Genomic DNA, 22,889 nt, shown 5'->3' on the forward strand with positions numbered 1-22,889 from the left:
AAATTTTTCAGTAATTACCTCTACCAGTAGCTTGTAAATGCAGTCCTTGGATCTTAACTCAAATGTTAAATATAGCCATACAGAATTTGTCATTGTCCACACAAAAATTCCTCTTCAGAATCCATCATTTCTTCAGTATCCCAGTTTGCTATTTTCACTATCTCTGAGATTGTTTCATCAGAATAATTCTTCTTTTGACCTGATTTCTTCTTATCAAAGCAAATTCTATCTTCATTAACATACAATTTATGACAGAGAGAATGAAGATTTATGACATCTCATCTACCCGAAACAGGAAACACTCTACACCCAACACAGCTCAGTGCGTCTGCAACTGTAATGGGCTGTGATGGAAGCCCATTGTCTCATGACATTAAAAAAAAAAAAAAATCTCACTTAGAGAGGAGGTTTCATACTTTGCCAAATTTAGAAATCTTAGAAGTCTATTTTTTTCACGGCTGAACTACTTTGCCAATACAAAACAAAGGCCTTGAGCTGGGGCTCCACTGTTCTAAACAAGAAATTTATCATAGTTCTCAGATATTACAGCGACAAGCATGGTGGGTATGTAGAAGTCAGATAGCGAAACTTAAATCCCCATTTTTTTGACTTTTTGTCTGTCACCTGGTGCACTGAACATTCTTCCATACACATGACACCAGTAACCCAGTTTGGTGATATGGAGACCAGGGGAAACAATCACAGAAAGGTACGGGTTGGAAGGGACCTCCAGAGATCATCTAGTCCAACCTCCCTGCTAAAATAGGTTTGCCTAGATCAGGTTGCGCAGGAACACATCCAGGAGGGTTTTGAAAGTCTCCAGAGAGATATTTTTTTTTTCATAAGCTACCAGACAGCCCTGCAGGCAGGTCGTTGGCACCAAAGCAAAACCAGATCTTTCTTCTTTCCAATTCCTATATCTACTGAGCAAAAGAAAGGGAAGAGTAGAAACACAAGTAAGACTAGCATGTCATTGGCTAACCTAACCCTAACCCTAACCCCTAGCCCTAACCCTTCCTTTTCTTTTCCTGACTGGCTGTATGCTCTCATCACAGCCTGCCTGGGGGATAAGAGACCATGGCAGTGCAGGAGCTCCAGTATCTTATAGTGGGAAGTTGAGGGAACCTGCTTGCCACTTGTTTCATAATAACTGGTGGCACTGTCAGTGAAAATGAGTAAGCCAAAGGTGAAGTAAAGTAACGTGAAATGATCAAGGCTCTCTACATTTTTTTTCAATGGAATATTTGGAATTTTCATTCCTAATTAAATTTTATCTTGGAAAAAAAAATGTACAAAGTGAAAAGATAAAAGAGATCCTCCTCCTCTCAAATCATAAAGGAGAACCTTTTGAGCCTGCTGACAGACTCAGAAACAGACTCTTGATTCACAGTAGTGACAAAGCTATCCAGACTCCACAATTCAAACTAAAAATAATTTATTATATTTGTCTGTCCTGATGCATGTTTTCCTAGCTCAGAAATGTATTATATGTGACATCTGGGAATAAAGCATTCAGCCTTTAAAGGAAGAGGAAATACATATGAACAAAACCTTGTATGGGAATAGTCAGTGCTGTTCTTTCCTGACTAGCTGTGCAAAAATGCTACTTCAACTTTGGCTATGTTTTCTCAACTTCAGCTGCACTATGACCTCAGATAACCAAGACTGTTATGAATCTGTACATTTGATCCAGACTACTAAACAATTGGCGTTACTTTCCATCAGCGCTAAATCAAATCTGACCTAGATAGAAAAGCCCTTACATTGCTAATCCTTTCTGTTCCATCCAAGCAGTGAAGCCTTTAAGCAAGTACAGCACACAGAATTTAAGAACAGCAGGCAAAGTTTCACAGAAATCTAAAAATTCAGGCTTCAGGAGATCAAGACAAGTAACAGTTTCCATATTTCCTAGAAACATATTTCTCCATGTTGCAAAATGCTTTCATGCCATTCTGTGATGGCAAGAAAATTTATCTTTCTTCTGTGTTTGCCTATATAGGATCAGACTAGAGCAACAATATAATCATTCTCTCTCTATGGTCTTCTAAAAAGGTACATCTTGCATGAACCCTGTAAGAAGTTAAAAAGAAAAAGGTTACAATTTTTAAATATTTTGCTTCAGCATGTCAGACGTACTGTTTTGCATTTTTTCCCTTAAAAATTGTGATTCTCAGCCACAATCACTTCATCAGTATAGAAAAAGCTGATTTACCCCACAGTCTCTCCAACAGTCAGACAACAAACCTATACCAAGATGGTTCAATTTCATTGGAGTCAGCACCTACTGAGCAATGTGGTTTAAGTTTCTCTTCAGCATTCAAGAATGCTTTTCATAATAATGCCAGATGGCCTTGCAATCAAAACATTGACATTCAGGTCCTTACTTCCAAATTCACTGCTGACAGTGTGTGGAGATTTGACTTTGAAAACATATACAGAACCTGGTTAAGATTTTCTCAAAAAAAAATTATCTCTGTAGTGACAAAATTTTCAGCTACATTTACTCTTCTCTGACATCCACAAACCTTTCCAAATATTTTGTAAAGAAAAGTGAAAGAGAGAAAAGAAAGAATAATTTCTTGACTATCATCACAAAAGAAATTGTTCCTTAATTACAAACAGGACACCCTTAAGCTGAGAACTGAAGAGCAGGGCAATGACCTTTCCCCATCATTTTGCTTTGAAATATGGAACAGGCAAAACCAGTCAATGTGAACAGATGTAGTAAGAAACACTGGTGGCAACTTTTTATGTTTAACAACACTAGGCCTTCTCTGGGACAAAGAATGAGAATACTTGTTACATACTCTTGTAAAATGTAGCATGCATTTAAAAATACCTGATTATCAGGTGTGGCTGTATAATGTCAAACATACGGTAGCTACATGGTATGTTAACCTTACCCCCAAGCTATAAAGAAATTGGATAGATAGTTGGTTTTCCAGTGTCTTTAAAGTAACCAAAGATAAAAGGTCAGACTTAAAGAGAACAGTAGATAAAGCTGCCCAACCAGGCCAGCAGAGCTGAGGAAAGGTGCTCATGTGCGACAGATATCCCAATGTTTGCTTAGAAATGCGACATAAATGTAGCATTTAGTGATGGTTTAAAGCACCCTACATGAATAAGCAATGGAATTTACACAGTAATGGAAAGGATATGAAAGAATGATTCAGAGAGTAGAGAGGTGGCCAAGTTAACACTCTTAGACCAATTTTAACTGGCTCTATGATACACTACCATAGTTATTGGTGTTATAATCATGCATCACAGTTAATGTAACCACATTTCCTACAGATAGCCTGCAAGAAACACCCAGCCTCAGAACAGTACCCTGTAGATGTTAAAGTCACCCTGTAACAGCCTTCTGTGATGACAAAGTGATGAAATGGGGAAAACGTGCCTGGACCTGCTTGGGCTGGACTCAGTGCCCTCTGAAGTCAGCTGAAATAAGTTTTCCACAGATTTGACATAAAATTTGAAGAATTATAAGCACAGTTTGAGGTACTTCCTATTAGAATTTGTTAAAACTTGGAATAATTGTTGGAGGGAAGTTGCAAGTTTGCTTCATGACAATTTAGAATAGTCCAGTGTTTCAGAGGAGGTCCAGTAATGCTCCTGTGCAGGCAGACATTGCGATCTTATCAGTAACATGACAGAGCCTATACCTATACACAGGACTTAAAACTCGACTGTTCAGCTGGTAGTGAAGTAGTCTTGCTCCCTTACCACACTCAGAAGCTGTCCTGAGATCTTTCCTGTGTCCCATCTCAGTGGAGCAACATTCGTGGAGACATGAGTGGGATTCATGGGACTGAAAACATCACATGCCTCCTCCCACCACAGTCCTGAGCCAAAGCCTGTGCTCAAAAATGTTAACGGATGTTAGAAAAATCACTAATTTAATGGAGATGTCAGTGCCAATCTGAATAAACTGTTCAATCTGATATTCCCCCATTGTAGACTTGTGATACTGTACTTGGCCTTAATTTTTAAGAAATTTTATTTAATTCAAGTTTCGAGTGTCCCCTCTGACTTCCATAAGTTTGAGGTTTATTGTGCACCAGTCAGTTCTCTCACATCCAGCATACACTGCCTGTAAATTTCAGGTTAATTAACTCACATCTGGTTTTCCACAAGCCGAAGTACTAAGTTCTGCAGCCAACTACTATTGCTAGATGAAGTGCTTTGCACTCTCACTTGTCTGGTGATGAAACTAGTGCATCTTTGACTTTTAAATCTGTATTCTTAAAATCTGATGCCTTGTTAGTAGGCCAAGGTTTATTAATTTCAAAAACAGAAGGTAGAGTTTAATGAATAATGAATAGCAGCTGTTGGAAACAAATCTTTGTAGCCCTGGGACTGTCTTTCCCTATGTTACAATTACACTTTCATTGACCTCAACAATAACTAAGAAGCATACCCAGCTGGATCATAAACCAAGTACATACTATGTCCAGATATGGTGTAAAATTTCGCATCAGTGAAACACTGTCAGTCTAACTTTGTCCCATCATGTGTCAATCTGACTTATAAATAACTTATTAGAGCTGGGATATGCATTTCCTGTGGAGGGGGGGGAAGGGGAAGTTCTTTATTGGCAATGAAGGCACAGTTTTGAAAAATTTTGAGTACATAGATACTGCTCTACCTCTGAAGAAAAGACTTCTGTCATGACAGACATGTGGGGCTTGGTCACTGTGTGAATATGTAAGGCTTAAAGAAGGAGAGGCATTTTTCCAGGTTGCCTAAAACAGCCATATCCCCAGAGTTAAGAGGCCAAAAGCAGAGAAAGATTAAGTTAGGGCTGATCAAGCATTTGACATATTTTCTCTTGTAGAGGTATTTTCTGCACTGGGACATCGTGCTTTAAGGGGTCTGTGGGTGGGAGGCCCCTGTAGTTCACTGGGGGTTCAGTGCCTCTCTCCTGTGGACAATCGCAGAGTCTAACACTTTAATTTGGGATCTGTCTAAATAAACAGGAATAAAAATGTAGAGACATCTATACATGCAAAACCAGAAAAATCTAGTTTGTGCTGTTTGGTGGATGGATTACTCACAGTTTTACATCCTGTTTTATCAGATAGTAACTTTGGTATGTAGCCAAACAATATTAGGGATGAGCCTCTGGTGAATAAAATATTCCAGACTTGGGATTTACATATACATTCAGCTTTCTAACACCTTATCTTCCCTCTCCTGACAGTTCCAGGTGAAACAGAGAAGCAACAGATCTTTCTCTTATCAAGTGATTGCACTCCTCATAGGCTTCTCATGTAAAACAGGTATGTATTATTTGCATTATTATTATTTCTATTACTGAACACAACAAACTGATTTGTCACCATTTCTTCCTATTCATAGATTACACTATTACAAACCTAAGAATACTTTTACAAACACTTTCCTAAAGTGCACAGCACAGCCATACGAAATTACTTAGATGTCCAAACATCCCAGGTTTAGTTTTTCAGCTTTAATTTCCTCAATGTACCCTTTGAGATCGCATCATGGCACCTCATACAACCTGCACTGAACAAGATCTGGCTCGGCTTGCAATATGTGTTGTGCATTGCAGGACTGTAACTGCATGCCCTACCTCTCTCCATCAGAAATTAAGGTCAATCACATTCCATCCTTTTGCAGTTTCCCCTCTTGTATAATCAGTTGAGAATAAGTCAGATTGCATGACAAACATCAACATTGACTTTGCCTTCATTTGTACTATTGTTTGTCTTTGCTTTGTTTACTCCAAAAGATATTTCTGCTCTATAATGGTGCATCATTGATCTCGGTCTTAAAGAGAATTCCTGCTATAAGGGTTTCCTGACCTCATTTGTCTTTACAGAGAATTTCTTTATAGATTCTTATCTGATCTCAACAGTTTTTGCTCAGGGGAATAAATCCTGATGCAGGGGAATGAATTGTATACTCCCACTGATTTCAATGGAATCAGAAAAGTTATCAATTAAAATGCAGTTGGCAATGCCTTGATTCCAGCCACATGGTTGCAGATACAAGCTGTAGTATACTTTTTTTCCAACATAAAGAAAAAGGGAGAACAACTCCACTCACCAGTAGGTAAACCTACATACCAACACTAGCACAATGCAAACCCCCAGTACCTCACACCATCCCCTACCAGTTCATCAGGCAGAGAAGCTGAGCTTACAGCACACTAACTTTTGACAGATGCCAGTCCAGGTGGATGGATTTGGGAAGTGAATTCCAAACCCAAGATCAAGATTCTCTGGCTGATCCCAGTTACAAGTGTTGTATTGCATGAAGGGAAGCAGCCTCCTGAGTAACCACTTGGGGCTTTATAGCTTCAAACTAACACCTTGAATTCTGCCCAGGAGCTTATTAACAACCAGCAGAGCTGATCTAAAGTGTTCTTGGCATGAAGCTCCACATTGTGCACCAGCTCCAGTTTCCAAGAGTCTCAGCACACAGGCCCATATGGAGTGTGTGGCAATAACATAATACAGCATCAAGGTGTCAAAGGCATGGAGAACTGCAACAAGGTTTCTCCACTGGACAGAAAAGGCCTATTTTTCTTAATAGCAACATTGAGGGGAAAAGAAGTGAATATTTTGTCAAAGATTTTTCTTAACATGTTTTTATGCCCTGGAAACCACTAATCTTGGAGCCCTTGTAAAAGTTTGGTTCCAAACCTGCTCTGTGCTTTGAGAATTTTCTGACCTCACCCTGAAGAAATTAATAAAGTCACCTAGGTGTGAAAGCAACCTGGGGGGTTGCGTCAGCTCCAAAGCTCCTCAGGTGTAAAGATTAGCTAGGACAGACTGGAGAAATTTTAGTGGATAAAATTTATGCCTTTTTTCTGCATGGAACTTATTTCTGCCATGCCCTACTGAAGGCTTCTGGAGTTTATTTTTCCCCAATCTCAGTTCAGGACTGAACTGCACCAAGCCGATTTTTCTGAAAACCACTTTAAAATCATGTACAGTTGAGCTGGTTTTCTCTACATTTCTTCTTTTGATACTTCCTGACTGTAATTACAAATTGCTTTAATAGTGCAGAAGAATCTAAAGTAATACTCCATTTTGCTGTAACAGACTTGCTGGACCAAAAGCAGAAATAAACAAATACTGTAGATTCCTGCATATGTAAAAGTAATATGAGTCTCAGATAATCCAGGTACAAACGTCCAGCACAACCTGGGGACACAGTCCCTGGAACACACAGACTGTGTTACCAATTTATGAGTAATAATATGTAGTAGGTATACAAATTATTCTACACCAAACTAATCAATGAACTAAAGTTAGTAGATAAACAAAGCAAGGCATTATTTTAGCTTCTTGTCCAGTCTGGAAAACTGTAAGAATTCCCTCTATGATTGAATTGATCTATGTAAACAGGAGGCTATGTGTTAATTCCCAAGGATGCATCAGGGCATTTGCAGCTAAGTATCATCTTCATGAAAAATTAGTCAACTACATAAAGTTCATGGCCTAAGTAACAACCCTGGCTAAAAAAGCAGACATCAAAAGGACATTTCAGTTAAAAAGCTTTCTAAGAGAAAATGGTCACAGAAACTATCTAGGGAGGAGAGACAGACTGACAGAAAGAGTGACTGAAAGATTATAGAGTGGGAAAGCTACCTCCTCCATGATACTGTGAACAGCAAGCATTAAGGAAAATTCAAGAAGTCTGATGCCTTAGAGATTAAAAAAAAAAAAAAGAAAAAATTAAAATAAATATTAAAAAAGAGGAAAAATAAAAAAGACCCATTTCTGAAGCAAAATCATTTTATAGTAAACATACGTTCAAAAAGTATCTCTACTTTAAAATCCATTTACTACACTTAGCTAGAAGAGAACTTTGGGTCACTCTTCTCTCAGAAGAAATAAGAAAAATGTAGAGTTCAGAATCATTCCCACAGAAATGGTTGCACTTAGAGATGGATACACAACAAGGAGACGAAATTCAAAAAATTGAGTGATTAGGGGGCTCTTCCACATCTTTCCCCTTACCTTGGAAGGTACACAAGTTGGAATCCATCTTCAAGCCCATTTTCTCCAAATTTTCAACTCAAAGATAAAAGCTGGACTCCAGAGAATTCTTGAAAAAAGCATGTGCCATGCAAATCCTGAAAAATACCAGTTATTGCTATACAACATCTCAAGAGAAAGCCCATGTTCATTCAGAACTGGTGATTTCAAATAATAGCCAGGACATTCACAGGTTTCCAGAGTCTTTGGTAGAAGGAGAATGGGAACAGAGACTTTCCACAACACAGCATGATTCCAAGACATTTTAGCAATGATACTGTGCTTCGTATGGTATAAAAAATTGCTCCAGGCAGCTAACCTGCAGACAGAAGTTCTTTTTAAAGATGAATGCTCAGCATTTTACTAACTTGAGCTCCAAATATGATTAAGATTATGGTTAAACAACTGAAGAACTTAACAGAGCCCATCACTATCCACTCTTGAAATCTCTGCACAGAGGTGACCATTCCTTTAGGGCTTCACTTTAATAAAGACAAATTATTTTAGATATTGTGTGAAGGCCCTGAACATGAAAAAAAGAAAAAGTCTTTCTCATGTTGCTGTTCATCACCAGAACAGAATAGCCACAAATACCAGGAAAGAGGTCCCTACATATATCACAATCAAACCTTACAAAGCACCCACAGAAGTACACACAATGAAGTGTGTTACTTCCACCAATCTGAACATCCCTAGCTTAAGATTTTCCCCCACTTCCTTCATGACAGGCAAGTACTTGTTCCTAAGTGTATTATTACTTTTGTTTTTGTTAAATAAGTAAGGTCTCCTGCCTTCATCAACAAACGCTGAGACAATCCAAGCATAAAACTTCCATCCTATACACTCTGAAGTGCCTTGTACGCTGTACTAATTCTACCAGCACATATTTCACCTCCATTTTAGGAAGAAAGCATACAACTATTTAGATTGTATTTGGCAGGACTGAAAATAAACTGTAAAAATATTATGGAGATTAACCAGTCACATAGCACTGGAATCCAGGAACAGTGAGCCAGATAATCAGAAAAGTATTCATTTAGCAAAGGACAATTCTCTGTACCGAATCCCACAGTAAAAATGCATTATATTAATTTTGTTAATTGTAACTCCATTTCAGAAGGGCACTGATTTTACTTGCGACTGACAGAAGCTCTAAACAGTGAGGTGTAAGAAATCTGAAATCTTTCCTCTGACAGCAGCAAATATTTTGATGTTATGTCACCGATGCAGACATTAAATAACCTATCTTGAAAACATCAAAAGACAAAATACAGAATTTGAGGAAGAGTTTTTTAGTAATCATGCACTTATGCAAGTAGGTCCATTACTCACTAGGAAAAATATTTTTTTTTTAAATGCAAGAAATACCACATCATACTACAGAAAGTGTTCCTTACAGGAAAAAAAAAAATCCCAAACTACTACCAGCTCTCTCCACACATTAAAAGAAAACAGAGGTCAGATATGACTCTAAAGAACAGCAAGTTAATAAAGTATCCTCCTCCAAGCTTCCAGAGAAGAAAAATAGACAGGAGTGTTAAATCTTCTAATAAATCTTCAGTAAAGACAGCCAGAATGATGCTGCTTTTAGCCACATGAAAGAGAATAGCAGGATTTCTCTTTTTAAATTAGTCTTTACTGTCTGCTTCATAAGTTGTGATCACATGTGGTATTTATTACAATGAAATTTTATTGTTGCTATAACCCTCTTGCTTGCATTTGGTGTTTTCTTTTTATTTTAAAAAGAAAAATATCTAGAATTCCTTTGGTTCTGCAACCAAAATTTTATGGTTCTGCACATAGCAGGTGGCCACAGTGACAATCAAGGCACCTGTGTAAAACATACACATTTTTAAGTTCAGATTCGATGCAGTAGAAGAGTCTAGATCATGTTATCACATCTCTCCATTTCATCCTCACACAGATATCTTTCTATATGCAGGATGGGAATTTAAGTCTAACGAGATTTTCCTGTGGCCTGTGTAATTTCAAGACTTGCAGCCCACCAGAATCATCCCATTAGGCACAATTATTTAAGGCTCTCAACAACTGACCAAACCCTTTACAAACTTGCAAACAGGCAAAGCCAATTCACAGATTGACACAAATTCACCTTCCCACTGAGGCCATGAATCACCACATATATAAAACCTAAAAGAGACACTGATATGACCACAGATAAACACATTCCTCATTTCTTTTTTTTTCCAGTTGGAAATTGACCCACATTTGGTTTGAATTAAAGATTCATCACACTGAAACAAATAACTAAATGGAAAGATAGGAGTCCCTTTGAAGAGTGTGCAAATCAAATTTGGGTGATAATTAGCAGCAGACAATTGAAACCTACTATTTATTTGCACAGAACCTAATGTTACTGAAATGCGGCTTGAATTCCAACACACTGAGAACCCAGTGACTGAGTTTTCAAGAATTTAACAGTTTAATATCTGAAGCAGAAACAACCATGTTTTTAATAAAATGAGACAGATGGATATATGTTCAGACCCTTCATTCCAGCTACTGTCCCCTACTGTACAGTTATTGTGCTTTTAAGACTTTTCCCCCCAGCACACACACACACACACCCCCCCACCCAGAATACTCTCTTGGGAGAATGATGCACAGAGATGCCATAATTGGGAAGGAGAATAAGCTTCCCATAGTCGAGTTGTAATGAAGTATTACCTCCTATAACGTCTGTCCAACTCAGTCCCTGTTTGTTTAACTTAGTTTGCCAGGGAGTATAAATACATGTGTCATCAGCTGCCTGTTTGGCAAACCAAGCACTGTTTTCTCAGGATGTGTTTGGCCTCAGCATAAGAGGAAGCACAGTTTTGCAGCACAAGTGAAGACGAGAAAAATTGCTCTCCAGAACACAGCAGGCTAGAATAGCAATTTCCAGAAGATAGATTTGGCAAGAGCACTGAAGTGAAATTTTGGTGTATTTTTCACTTCACCACATTTTATAGATTTTTTTTTTCAGTCAGTTTGAGCAATCAGCAAATAAAAGAAAGCCTGATAAAGATTTTTTTTAAATAATAGAAATGATAGCATTTTTGTGATTAAGGCAACTAGCAATCAGGATACACAAGAAAAAAATGCTGCATACAGATCTCCCTGCATCAGAAAACTGGTCCCAGTTTGAGCTATTAAAGCTATCACTCCAAAAACAGACAGCATTCATTTCACCTTTGCTCTTGTCTGTGGAAGTTTCTACCCTACACCAACAAAATTCTACTCCTGTTATTATTGCCTCATTTTATATCAATCATCCAGAATGACAAGTATGGAGGAAGAAGTCATTAGAGCAAGGTCACCGGCAGGAGAGCAAGAGTGGCATCCCAGGTTCTGTATGCCAGAGGCTGTTGGGCAGTTTTAAGAAGCACCAATGGCACCTACAGAGTGCACCATTACAGAGAGACATTGCTGGTGTTGCCAGCCGCAGGCATGGATCAGCAAGGAGACATTCATTGCTAAGGAGAGCAAGGACCAAACCCAACAGTCTGGTCCTCACTCCAGCCCAAATCAGCAGGGATGTCATCAAAACTTTCTCTGCAGCTGCCCATTAGTTTTTGCTCTGAACTTGCTATAGCTGGAGAATTTGAAGCAGCCTCTCCCCTTCACACCCAGAGAGAAAACAGAGTGAAGCTTAAACGCATCTGCTCTTTTACCTTGCTAAATATGACCTACCTCCCACATAGCATATGCCCAACTTGAGTCCTGTATCAATAATAATATAGCAGAGTCATGTATTCTTCTGCATCTCTGGAGATAAATTTTGCCTCTTCTGGGACAAATAACTGACATAATTTAGTACAGCTCCAGAGAGCAGGTATATGTGGCCAAGGTTATGTTTTTCAGGATAAGCAGTTTTCTTCAAGTAGTTTGGAGGGTGTTCTCATATATTTATCCTTTCACCTGGAGAAAGCATGTTACTACTAAATGCCCACATTACCAAAGCAAAATGATTTATATTAAAACTAAGATTCTATTAACCATAAATATGGTCATCTGAATTTCAAGCCTCTAGAGAGGAATTAGGACTTGGTCATCCTGCTGATTTACCACACTAACAGATTGCCACTAATTAACTTCTGTTACAAAACATACTCTTTTCAGCTGTCACGGAAGCTAGCAAAGCTTGACTCCCGTAAATCTCTTTCAGCAAAGTTTGTTAACGTTATTTAGTTTGTCACAAGCTAACATACATGGAGGAACAGAGACCAAACCTCAGCTGAAGTAGAGATCACATATCCAAACTGTTAGAAATTTCCTACTATTATAGGCATATCAGTCAGTAGCAAAAAGAAATTATGTCCCTAACTGGCAAAGCTATGCTGGAAGAAGGCTGCATGTATTTTGGCAAAAGTAAGCATTTTTTATTTCTTTTAAGGAACCGGGATAAAGAATACCAGTTTATAAAAAACAAAAACAAACAAAAAACACACCCCACACTAAATTTTCCGTTCAACAAACCATCTGCCCTTGGCCTCAGAAAATAAAAGCTTTGAAACATTATAGAATACATTCCCTTGTACATTTCAGCAGAGGTTCATGAACATTTTCCCTGATGACAATACTGTTCTTTCTAATCTCACAGCACAGCTCACAAAGTCTTCATTTACGGCAACATAATGTTTGAGGCAACATCAAAAGCAGCAGCCCACAGAAAATGCTTGGGCTACTGGGAAGCCAAAGAGTCTTTTTTTTTGTAAGCTTCTAACTGCAACACTAGACAAACTTCTGCAAAGAATGGTATAGGCATAGAGGATCCCGTATTGAGGATGATAGGGTTCCCCAAGACCCCCTTTTTCCTTCATTTTTTCCAAGGAATTTATTATTTCAGTCTTCAGTTTTAGTCCTGTGCTTAATTACTGTAAATCACCTGAATAACATTCCATTCCAATGGCTTTTTATCTTGATATAATAAAGTTACCCCCATGCAACTCAGAAACAACCTTGGCACAGCTGCAAATACACTTTAACACTTTGAACAATAACTTGCATGACCAGCTAAAACAGTGCACATGAGTATTTACACAGACCTTTTTTTCAACATGAATTAACTGAATTTTAAAACTAGCCAATATTTTCTCTTCTGGGCTGATCTATTTCATCTCATGCGAAAGTGAAAACGGGATGATAGGGTTTAAGACAAGGAAAGGAAATTGCAAATTACATGGGGCTTGATTTTTAGGACCTGCAAAGACTGAAAACACAGGACTCAAACACACAAGCTTGGGGCTAATTGTGCAAAGCAAATCCTTTCAAATCCCACCACAGTCAACAGAATACCTAAAACACTGTTCACAAAATCAGAACCCTCAGCAGAAATCTAGTAAGAGTTACAATATTTTAATTACAGACACCAGCTGTTGCTTTTCCTGCTGGCATTGTAACCATAAAGAACACCAATTACATAGTGAAATTGACGTCTAGGAGCAAATACACTGCAGTACACTGAATCTCAGAGAACCAGGTTTATCTGCCAGATGACAGGAGAGGTGCTGCACAGCTGTAAGACTAAACTTCTCCAACGGAAAAGCAGACATGATCACGCCCGTGACCTTCATGAAGCCGTGAAAGAACTGATGAATCATAATATTGAAATTCTCATTATTGTTTTTAAAAGGAGAAAACCAGCAAGAAAGGACAGGAGGAAAGAGCCTCAAGTTGCACCAGGGGATGTTTAGGTTGAATATTAGGAAAACTGTCAATGAAAGGGATGGAAAAGGAATGCAAAAGGCTGCCCAGGAAAGTATTGGAGTCACCATCCCTGGAGGTATTTAAAATACATGCAAATGTGGCACTCAAGGACACGGTTTGGTGGTGCACTTCACTGTGGTAGATTACTAGTTGAACTTGATGACCTTAAAATCCAAACAATTCTATGATTCTAAATCCTCAGAGTCTGTCCTTGCACACTCCTTTCATGCAGTCCAGCCAGCTGGGCAGCGTGGGTGGGAGAGGAGCGGAGCCCGAGCCCTGTACTGTTGCCCCCAGCCACTTCCCCAGCTGAAGTCCCAAGCATAAGCTACTTCCTCCACCTCGTGGAGAATCATGAAACTGATGTGCAAACTCGCACCCACCAAGAATCAGTAAAATACTGGTACTTTAAATCCAGAGAAAAATCCTTTCCCCAGCCCAGAAAGCTCCAGAATTTTTGGAAATAGTTCCCATTTGATCTACACTAAGTGGTTAACCTCACCCTGTTTTCATTTTATTAGTATAGAATGAAGTGGGGAAATTCACTGATTGTTTTCCACAAAGTGTTTTTTCTTTCTGTTAGAATTTCTATTAGAAAACTTTCCCAACAGCTCAGAGAGATTAGCTTCTAGACTTCTAGACATAAATAATTGTGAGGCCTCAAGTGAAAGATAAAGAGACAGCTGCAAAGTGGTGACCCAAAACTTCAAAGGGGCCAAGATAAAGATTCACACACTAAGAAGCTGACATCAACAAGAAGTAAAATGACTCCATGCGTATGTAAACCATTTCCCAGAAATTTAATGAATAGCTCTAAGCATATAAAGTTGGGGCCACTTTCAGGCTGACGCAAATTTGGAGGGCAATCCCTTTGCATTCAGCACCGTAATAAAGCAATACCCTGGCCTAATGGTTATCAGCTATTAGGTTTTGATCCCTGTCTCAAGAACATCACTAAAATTACAAGATTCAGAAAAGCAACTTAGAGATCACCATTGAAAAACAAAGGTCAGGTCTTAAACTGCCTTGAAAGTTTATAAATTTTACAAATTGTTTTCTCGTTAGAAAGTGCACAGAATCCTCAATCAGGGTGACTGCTCCAAGTTTCAAAACTTTTTATCAGTAAATACCATTACTGTTGCACAAGAGAATAACTACCATTCTGTTATAATTCTGGAACAGTTATACTCTTCACTAAAGTTTTTTGACCTCACTCAGTGCTTACCTGTGTTTCATTACCTGTTCTGTTCTTTATTTCAAGTTTACATAGATGTATCTGATTGACCTTCTCTGCATCAGTCACTATTTTGCCAGGTGCCTTTTTACCTTATACCCACAGGAACATTTTTTAATTTCCTGTCTCTCAACTTTCTTTTTTGCGGTTGTTTTTTTGGTTTGTTTTTTGTTTGTTGGGGGTTTTGGGGATTGTTGTTGGTTAGGTTGCCACCCTCCTTTTTTTTTTTTTTTAATTTTTTGCGGGGTTTTGATGACGTAACAGAAATTAACACTTTATATTCACATTCATTTTAATAGAATTACAATATGACCATCTCTTTCTGGCTTATTCCTGCTTCCAGAGCCTCAGATTTCTTTTGATCTTTGATTACTCACTTACCTTAAATGGGTATTTTGATTGAAGTGCCCGTACTGACACCCACTCCAGCACAAAGTACCATGCAGCTAAACCAAACAAATGTATTAACTGGGTATTAACTGCATAGCAAGCAGCAGTGAAATTAGATTTCAAAATCAACACTCCATTAAGACACCTGGGACAAATTCACACTTTGCAGTACTATCCTGCCCGTCTGCTTACAGAATCTATGCATGCTATTTCTTTCTGAAAAAATAGACAAAATTCAAGGAAAAAAAGAGTCTGCAAAACAAATTCTAGCTTTTATTTACCTCAAATTCCTTCCTCCTTCTCTTAGGAAAAATTAAAAGAAAACCTACACCTAAAAATCTCCTTTTCCAGAGGGAACAAGTGATTTAATCTTAAACCCACTCACCTGGCTGATGGTAAAGGACCCTTGAAGAGGCTCAGTGCATTCAGGAATCCCAACAACTAAGGTGGACTCTAACATCTGCACCCAGCCAGCACCACACAGCCCTGTTTGACCCTGGAAGGTCTTTTGTCCCTACAGGCAGAAGAGTAAATGGGACCATGCAGTCTTGAACACAATCTTTCTGCAAGAATCTCTACCAAAACTACATGCAATTGTAAATAGCTGTTATCCATTACCAGAGCTTGTTAGTAATTTCACTACCACCTTTGCAGGCAGCAGTTCACTCACCAGATTTACCCTTTTCCCTGATGTGGCAGTTAACCCCCAAGCCAGCTAGATGGCAGGTTGTTCTTTGACTGGATCCACTGTCATACAAAAGCACTAAATAAATTCTAAGTTTTTATCACAAAGACTGATTTCAAGGTGCAGAAAAAGCAGGCTTCAAAAGTTTGCCATCTGTTCTCAAGAAAGCATTTTCCATCACTGCTTTTACCATCAGCCAAAGAAGAGATCAATATTGTCCTCAAAGAGGAAGCTGGCAGCTACTGCACTAGTGGGTAGCAGCGTAGATAACAGAGACTGTAGATGAGGATAGACACAAATATTTTTAATGGTCACAAGAGACAAGGCCTGTTAAAATGAAGAGCACTCACTCCCATCCAGTGAACCCTTTATAATGACTGCCTGAATTAGGAGCTACTATAGCATTTAGCAGACTCCCCAACACAGGACCAGTAGCTGTGGCATTCAGTAACTAAACAGCCACCTCTGCTAAAGATGACATCTACTTGACTGCCAGTTGCTATTTTGGCTTTATAAAGACTAGTATTGACAGCATCTGTGATATTGGCACTCTCTTCCCAGCAGTGAGAAGAGGAAATTTGTCTCTTAGAGAATGCTTAGGAAGCAGGAATAGATGCTAAGCATTTTGCTAAGGGACAGACACCTACCTGGGAAATGGAAAGGCTGTTCAGAAAGGGCTTTGGCCTTTGGTGTAACTTTTACATAGAATGCAGGCAAGCCTTTTGGGTAGACCTGACTACAACACAACATACCTATGCTGTCCTGCACACCAAGACAGGCATCCTAGGAAGAAAAGCAGGCAGACATGTAATTAAAAAGCTGTCTGGCAGCCAAGGATAATTGCAGGTGCAAAAGGTCAGATTATGGTGTGTGTATGTGAACGCACTGTATGACAACATGCACACAGCAGTGCTAACATGCTTCCAGCACTTAAACTATGAAATCATAAAATTAAAAATATGCTCCTTTAAACAGAATACATAGTTATAGAGGCACACATAATTTTTAAACTATTATTACCATTTTCTAAAATACTAACTGGTAACAATTTCTTAACGTGTTTCTGATGCTATGTATTCGTCTAGGACAAGAAGAACCAAAACTAGTGTATTCTTCAATACACCCAGAAGTGCAACTCAAAACTGCAGTCAGCTAAGCAAAGTTTAGTACATTTAGTACTGCATAGTTATGTATCTTCACTATTTTTTCTTAATGTTAGTGTCAGAATAGTTGCGATTGGAAGGGACCATTTGAGGTCATCTTGTCCAACACCCATGCTCAAGCAGGGTCAGCTAAAGTCAATTGTCTGGGACAATGTCCAGGTAACACAGTGCTGTAAGAATTTTAAGGCAGTGCTTGACATCTACTTAATCAATCACTGCATTAGATGTTTCTTATATTGTCAGATTTTCTCCTTATAGGCCTAAAGTTTTTAGTTGATGCTTTTGATGGAGGAAAGGCAAGCAAACATTATTCCAATGTCCTCTGAGACTGTAGGCTGCATCACTAAAAAGGAAAAAATAGCCTGCCTATAAAGATTAAATTACTAAAGTAGAATATGTGTATGAAGGACCAGCTGACCTGATGATGCACAAAAGAAATAGTATCTGGGGGAAAAATCTTAATCACAATGAAATTTGATTACATCTGTGTAACTTTCAAAGTTCCCCTCGTTGCTCACAGAACCACAGAATATTAGAGTTTGGGAGGGACCTCTAGCAATCAAGCCTAACCCCCCACACATAGCAGGATGACCTAGGGGAAGGCCATACAGAACACATCCACGTGAGTTCTGAAAGTCTCCAGAGAAGGAGACTCCACAATGTCACGGTAAAGAAGTTTGTCTTAAAGCCCACCAAAACCACCCAATTATTTAAGCAGAACTACACAAGCCCTTCTACAAATAGCCAAACCTTTTACAAACTTGCTGAACAAAGCCAGTTCAGAGACTGATACAAATTCACCTTCCATGCATACACACAACAAAGCTAGATTTAAAGTCAAATATTGCCTTTGGATTGCAGATCTACACCTATGTGCCTATGACATTTTGAAGCTCCTTTAACCTTGTCTTGCCATTCCTATCATGGCTAGCTCCAGCCTCCAATCGTATGTTCTTTCAATGCCTGGATCCTGGTATTAGAGCTGTAGCCATAAAACTGCTATTATCATCATCTCCAGGTCTGAAAAAGAATGGCAGATGCTCTTCATTTCATTGTCACCAATAATCTTGCCCTGATATCTAGATTAGCATTTAGTTCTACTAAACTAGCCAGGTATTAAAGAAAGTAACATCACATTGCTTGTGGTATATGTCAAATATATCTGCATGCAACTAGCATAGAGGTTCTCCTACAAAGTTTACAAATTAAAGGCCTGCATTTCCCCCAAAGATACTACATCTCACTTAAGGAAAACGGGAGCACAGATAAATAGTGATTTGTACAATTCTGCTCGATCACAATGGCTCCAAAACAAACTGGGCTGGGCAGTCTCCAACAGAACACTATTGTGGAAACATGTCAAAGTGACTTAATGTTGGAAGTATCCAGAAATGCTTCTTTACTTAGGGGTTTCACATTTGATTGACAATGGGTAAAATAACAATACATAACTGAATGGGTAGATGCAGGGAGAGCACTGGATGTAGTCTACCTTGACCTTAGTAAGGCTTTTGACACTTGTCATAACACACTTGTGAGTAAGCTCAGGAAGTGTGGGATAGAAGAACAGACAGTGGGAGGGATTAGGAACTGGTTACAAAACAGAGTCCAAAGAATGGTAGTCAATGGTGCCAAGCCCAGCTGGAGAGCTGTAACTAGTGGAGTCCCCCAGGGATCAGTGCTGGGTCCAGATCTGTTCAACATCTTTATCAATGACACTGATGGGGGGACAGAGAGTCTGCTCAGCAAGTTTGCTGACAACACCAAATTGAGAGGCTTCGCTGATATGCCTGAAGGCTGTGCCGCCATTCAGCAAGACTTGTGGACAGGCTGGAGCGCTGGGCAATGAGGAACCTAATGAGGTTCAACAAGTGCAGAGTCCTGCATCTGTGAGGGAATAATAAACTGCACCAGCACAGGTTAGGAGGTGATCTGCTGGAGAGCAGCCCCATGGAGAAGGACCTGGGAGTCCGGGTGAATAACAAGTTATCCATGGGACAGCAATGTGCCGTTGTGGCCAAGAAGGCCAATGGGCTCCTGGGGTGCATTAAGAAGATAGAGTGAGTCTAGCAGATCGAGGGAGTTTCTCATCCCCTTCTACTCTGCCCTAGTGAGACCTCACCTGGAATACTGCATCCAGTCTTGGGCTCCCCAGTTCAAGAGTGACAGGGATCTACTTGAGCAAGTCCAACAGAGGACTACAAGGATGATTAAGGGACTGGAGCACTGCCTTGTGAAGCAAGGCTGAGAGACTTTTTAGTCTGGAGAGAAGACTGAAGAGGGGATTTAACAAATGTGTATAAATACTGGGTGTCAAGAAGGAAGGGACGGCCTCTTCTCACTTGTACCCTATGACAGGACAAGGGGCAATAGATGTAAACTACAGCACAGGAAGTTCCACCTCAACATGATGAAAAACTGCTTTACTCTAAGGGTCATGTAGCACTGGAACAAGCTCCTCAGAGAGGTTGTGGAATCTCCTTCTCTAGAGATTTTCAAGACCCATTTGGATACATTCCTCTGCAACCTGCACTAGATTCTATGGTCCTGCTCTGGCAGGGACGTTGGATTCAAAGATATCCAGAGGTCACTTCCAACCCCCAACCTCCTGTGATCCTGTGAATACATCAGAGCAGGGTGACACCTCTCATTTGGCTTTGACAAATCAAATGCGGTACAATTGAACTCAAAAAAAAAAAAAAAAAAGTCTTCAAATCTTGGTGAAGTAAGTTTTAGCTCTCACACTGGCTGTGACAGAATTACAACTGCCTTCCTTACCAAGATAAAACTAATGCAATGTATTCCCAAACTGAATACTAATTATTACAGGTCTCGTATGCTTGTATACTTTTTCTCTAATAACTCAAAATCTACTCTTTTCTATCAATAGGGAAAATTTATCCTCATAAAAAACTACTAGCAAATAGTTCACACATCCTCCTTACCACTTGGAAAGGAACATGCTGTAAACAATGCTCATTCAGTATCATGAAAACATTTCCCCATTTCCACAACATTTTGGAGTTTATTCACAACTTTTAGTAATGTTCTTGCTCAGTTTAAAACCAGACCTTGTACATTAGGTATATTCTTTCACAACTAGCTTTCAAACTGTGCGGAGCCTATCCTTGCAACAATAAGGCATACAAATCTACATCTGAGTATAACATTCACTACGTTAAATTCATTCTTTGCCCAGTACCACCTACTATTTTTACAGAGGTGCAAGGGTGGGAAAAAAAGACATTACGTTTAGTATTTTTTTCAGTATGTTAGCTATGTGATCGAACACAGAAATAGAAATGGTATAAGATTGTATCAATGTATACAATCCATCCTTTGTTAAAAATCAAATTTAGTCATTCAAATCTCAAAGGTCCTCAACAAAATCCATCCCCCACATGCCTATGTGGCCTTCCTGTAAATTTCTTCCAAATCCTGGAGCCACAACTCCTTCAGTTTCATCTGAATTTCCTTCTCCATGTACAACAGTGTCTAAGTCCCTGCTTCTGAGCACTCAGTATGCAACCTTTCATGGACACAGCAGACTAGTCTGTGATTTGCCCCTGCTAACAGAGGCCTTTCACATTCCTGATTTTACCTTGAAAGCAAGGTGAAATGCAATTCTTCAGCCTCAGCAGTATTAACATGTATTTTTACTGTTTGACACGTAAGCCTCAGGGACACCTAGTAGTATCACGCTGTGAAATGAGCTGCAGTCTGTTTCCAGCAGTGTTATTCTCTTCTGCTGCTCACTCAAAGGATATGCACCACACATGGCCATACAAAGTATGGCTTTTAAAAGAGCCTAAAGCATCTACTAGGAAATTTCTGTGTATTACTGAGTTTCAGAGTTAGACTTTGGAAAAAGCTCTGAGATTAAATTACTTTAAATTGAATTTTAAAAAAACATTCAAATTTAAATAGTGCAGCAATACTGTTTATACCACTTAAAGTAGAAAGCAAATCAGACGTTTATATATATATATATTGTCACTGCTGGTCCCAGTGGCTGAATACTGTGATGCAAGAAAAGCATCTGCAATATCTCTATAATAGTAGACCCTTGACTTCCAACAGTAACCAAGGAAGTCAAATTTGGCCCAATTTCCTTTAACTTAATTTTTCTGCATGCAAACAAGTACATGCTCTCTTGAAGGCTGTCAGCTGCCTGATTCATCAACAAATGGAATCCACTCACAAAAAAATTATAATGTAATTTAGGATTACCGCTTCTGAAGTTACATGCAAATCTTAAAAAACAAGCACTTTTTCCAGAGTTATGTGCCATCTGATTTCAAAAAGCTGTAAGTTTTGAGTATCTCCAAAGTAATTCCCCAAGCTTAAAGTCAAGGAGAATCCAATTGCTGAGACACAGCTCAGAAACTACATGCGTTATTTTAATGATTCCAACCTTGTACTTCTCAAATTAAATGTCACAATTCCTAATTCCTGAATTTCAGCTGTAGTTTCGGTAACAGTAATCCAGACAGAACTTTAGCCTAATATAAACACCAACTAATTTAGCTGACTTTTATAATTTCAGACACTTTCCCACTTCCTAACTATTTGTATTAACATCTCACCATGACTTGTGCATGGTTCCACATCTCAGTACAAACATCTGAAAACTTGAGCACTTCCCCTATGAAGAGAGACTGAGAGACCCGGTGCTGTTTAGTCTTGAGAAGACTCAGAGGGGATCTCATTAATGTCCAGAAATATCTGAGGAGTGGGTGTCAAGTGGATGGGGCCAATCTCTTTTCCATGGTGTGCAGTAGTAAGACAAGGAACAATGGGTACAAGCTTGAACATAGAAGATTTCACCTGAGCATGAGGAGAAACTTCTTTACAGTGAGGGTGACAGAGCACTGGAACAGGCTGTTCAGTGAGGTTGTGGAATCTCCTTCTCTGGACACATTCAAAACCAGTTTGGATGCATTTCTGTGCAGACTACCCTAAGTGATCCTGCTTTGGCAGGGGGGTTGGACCAAATGATCTCTGGAGGTCCCTTCCAACCACTAACGTTCTGTGATACTACCTGCCTAAGCGTTGAGATGGTTATTCCTGTAGAATCTGGAAGCCTTTACATTGCTTTCCACCCAAGCCTACTAAATTAAAACACTGTTTTGTAACAGTGCTGAATTACAAAAGTCACAGGAGTAAGAGTATTTTGCAACCATATTACTTAAAACTGAGAACAATCCTCTTCTGGAAATGTAAATACTCAGCTTGGTTAAATCAAGACAATCACAGATACACATTTTTTCCCAAATCTTTGGCTGTATTGCAATGGTTGTTTCAATTTGTAATCTTCAACTAAACATTTCCTATCCATGGATTAACAATATAATTACTGACTTGTGTCTTTTAACAGTATTTCTCCAACATAACAAAATAAACTGCAATTTGTTATACTTTTTTTTACAAAACATTTTATAAATATTTTTACAAAATGTATACAAAGCAATTTCAAGTGAGACATACTTTACAAATGAAGGTATTTAAGCAAATAAAGTCCATACCACACAGACAATAAGTGACACATCCTCTTTAAGTGAAGTCAGTCTGTAAGGCCTCCCTAATCTAATAGATAAATTATACTAAAACCTTCAAAATTAACATAGTTTTCTTAATTGCCAGTTTAAAATCTGGTTTACTATTAGGCAGTATTATATAACATTGAAATCACCATG

The sequence above is a fragment of the Indicator indicator genome, chromosome 2 (genome assembly GCF_027791375.1).
Source record: "Indicator indicator isolate 239-I01 chromosome 2, UM_Iind_1.1, whole genome shotgun sequence".
In the NCBI taxonomy this organism is placed as follows: Eukaryota; Metazoa; Chordata; class Aves; order Piciformes; family Indicatoridae; genus Indicator; species Indicator indicator.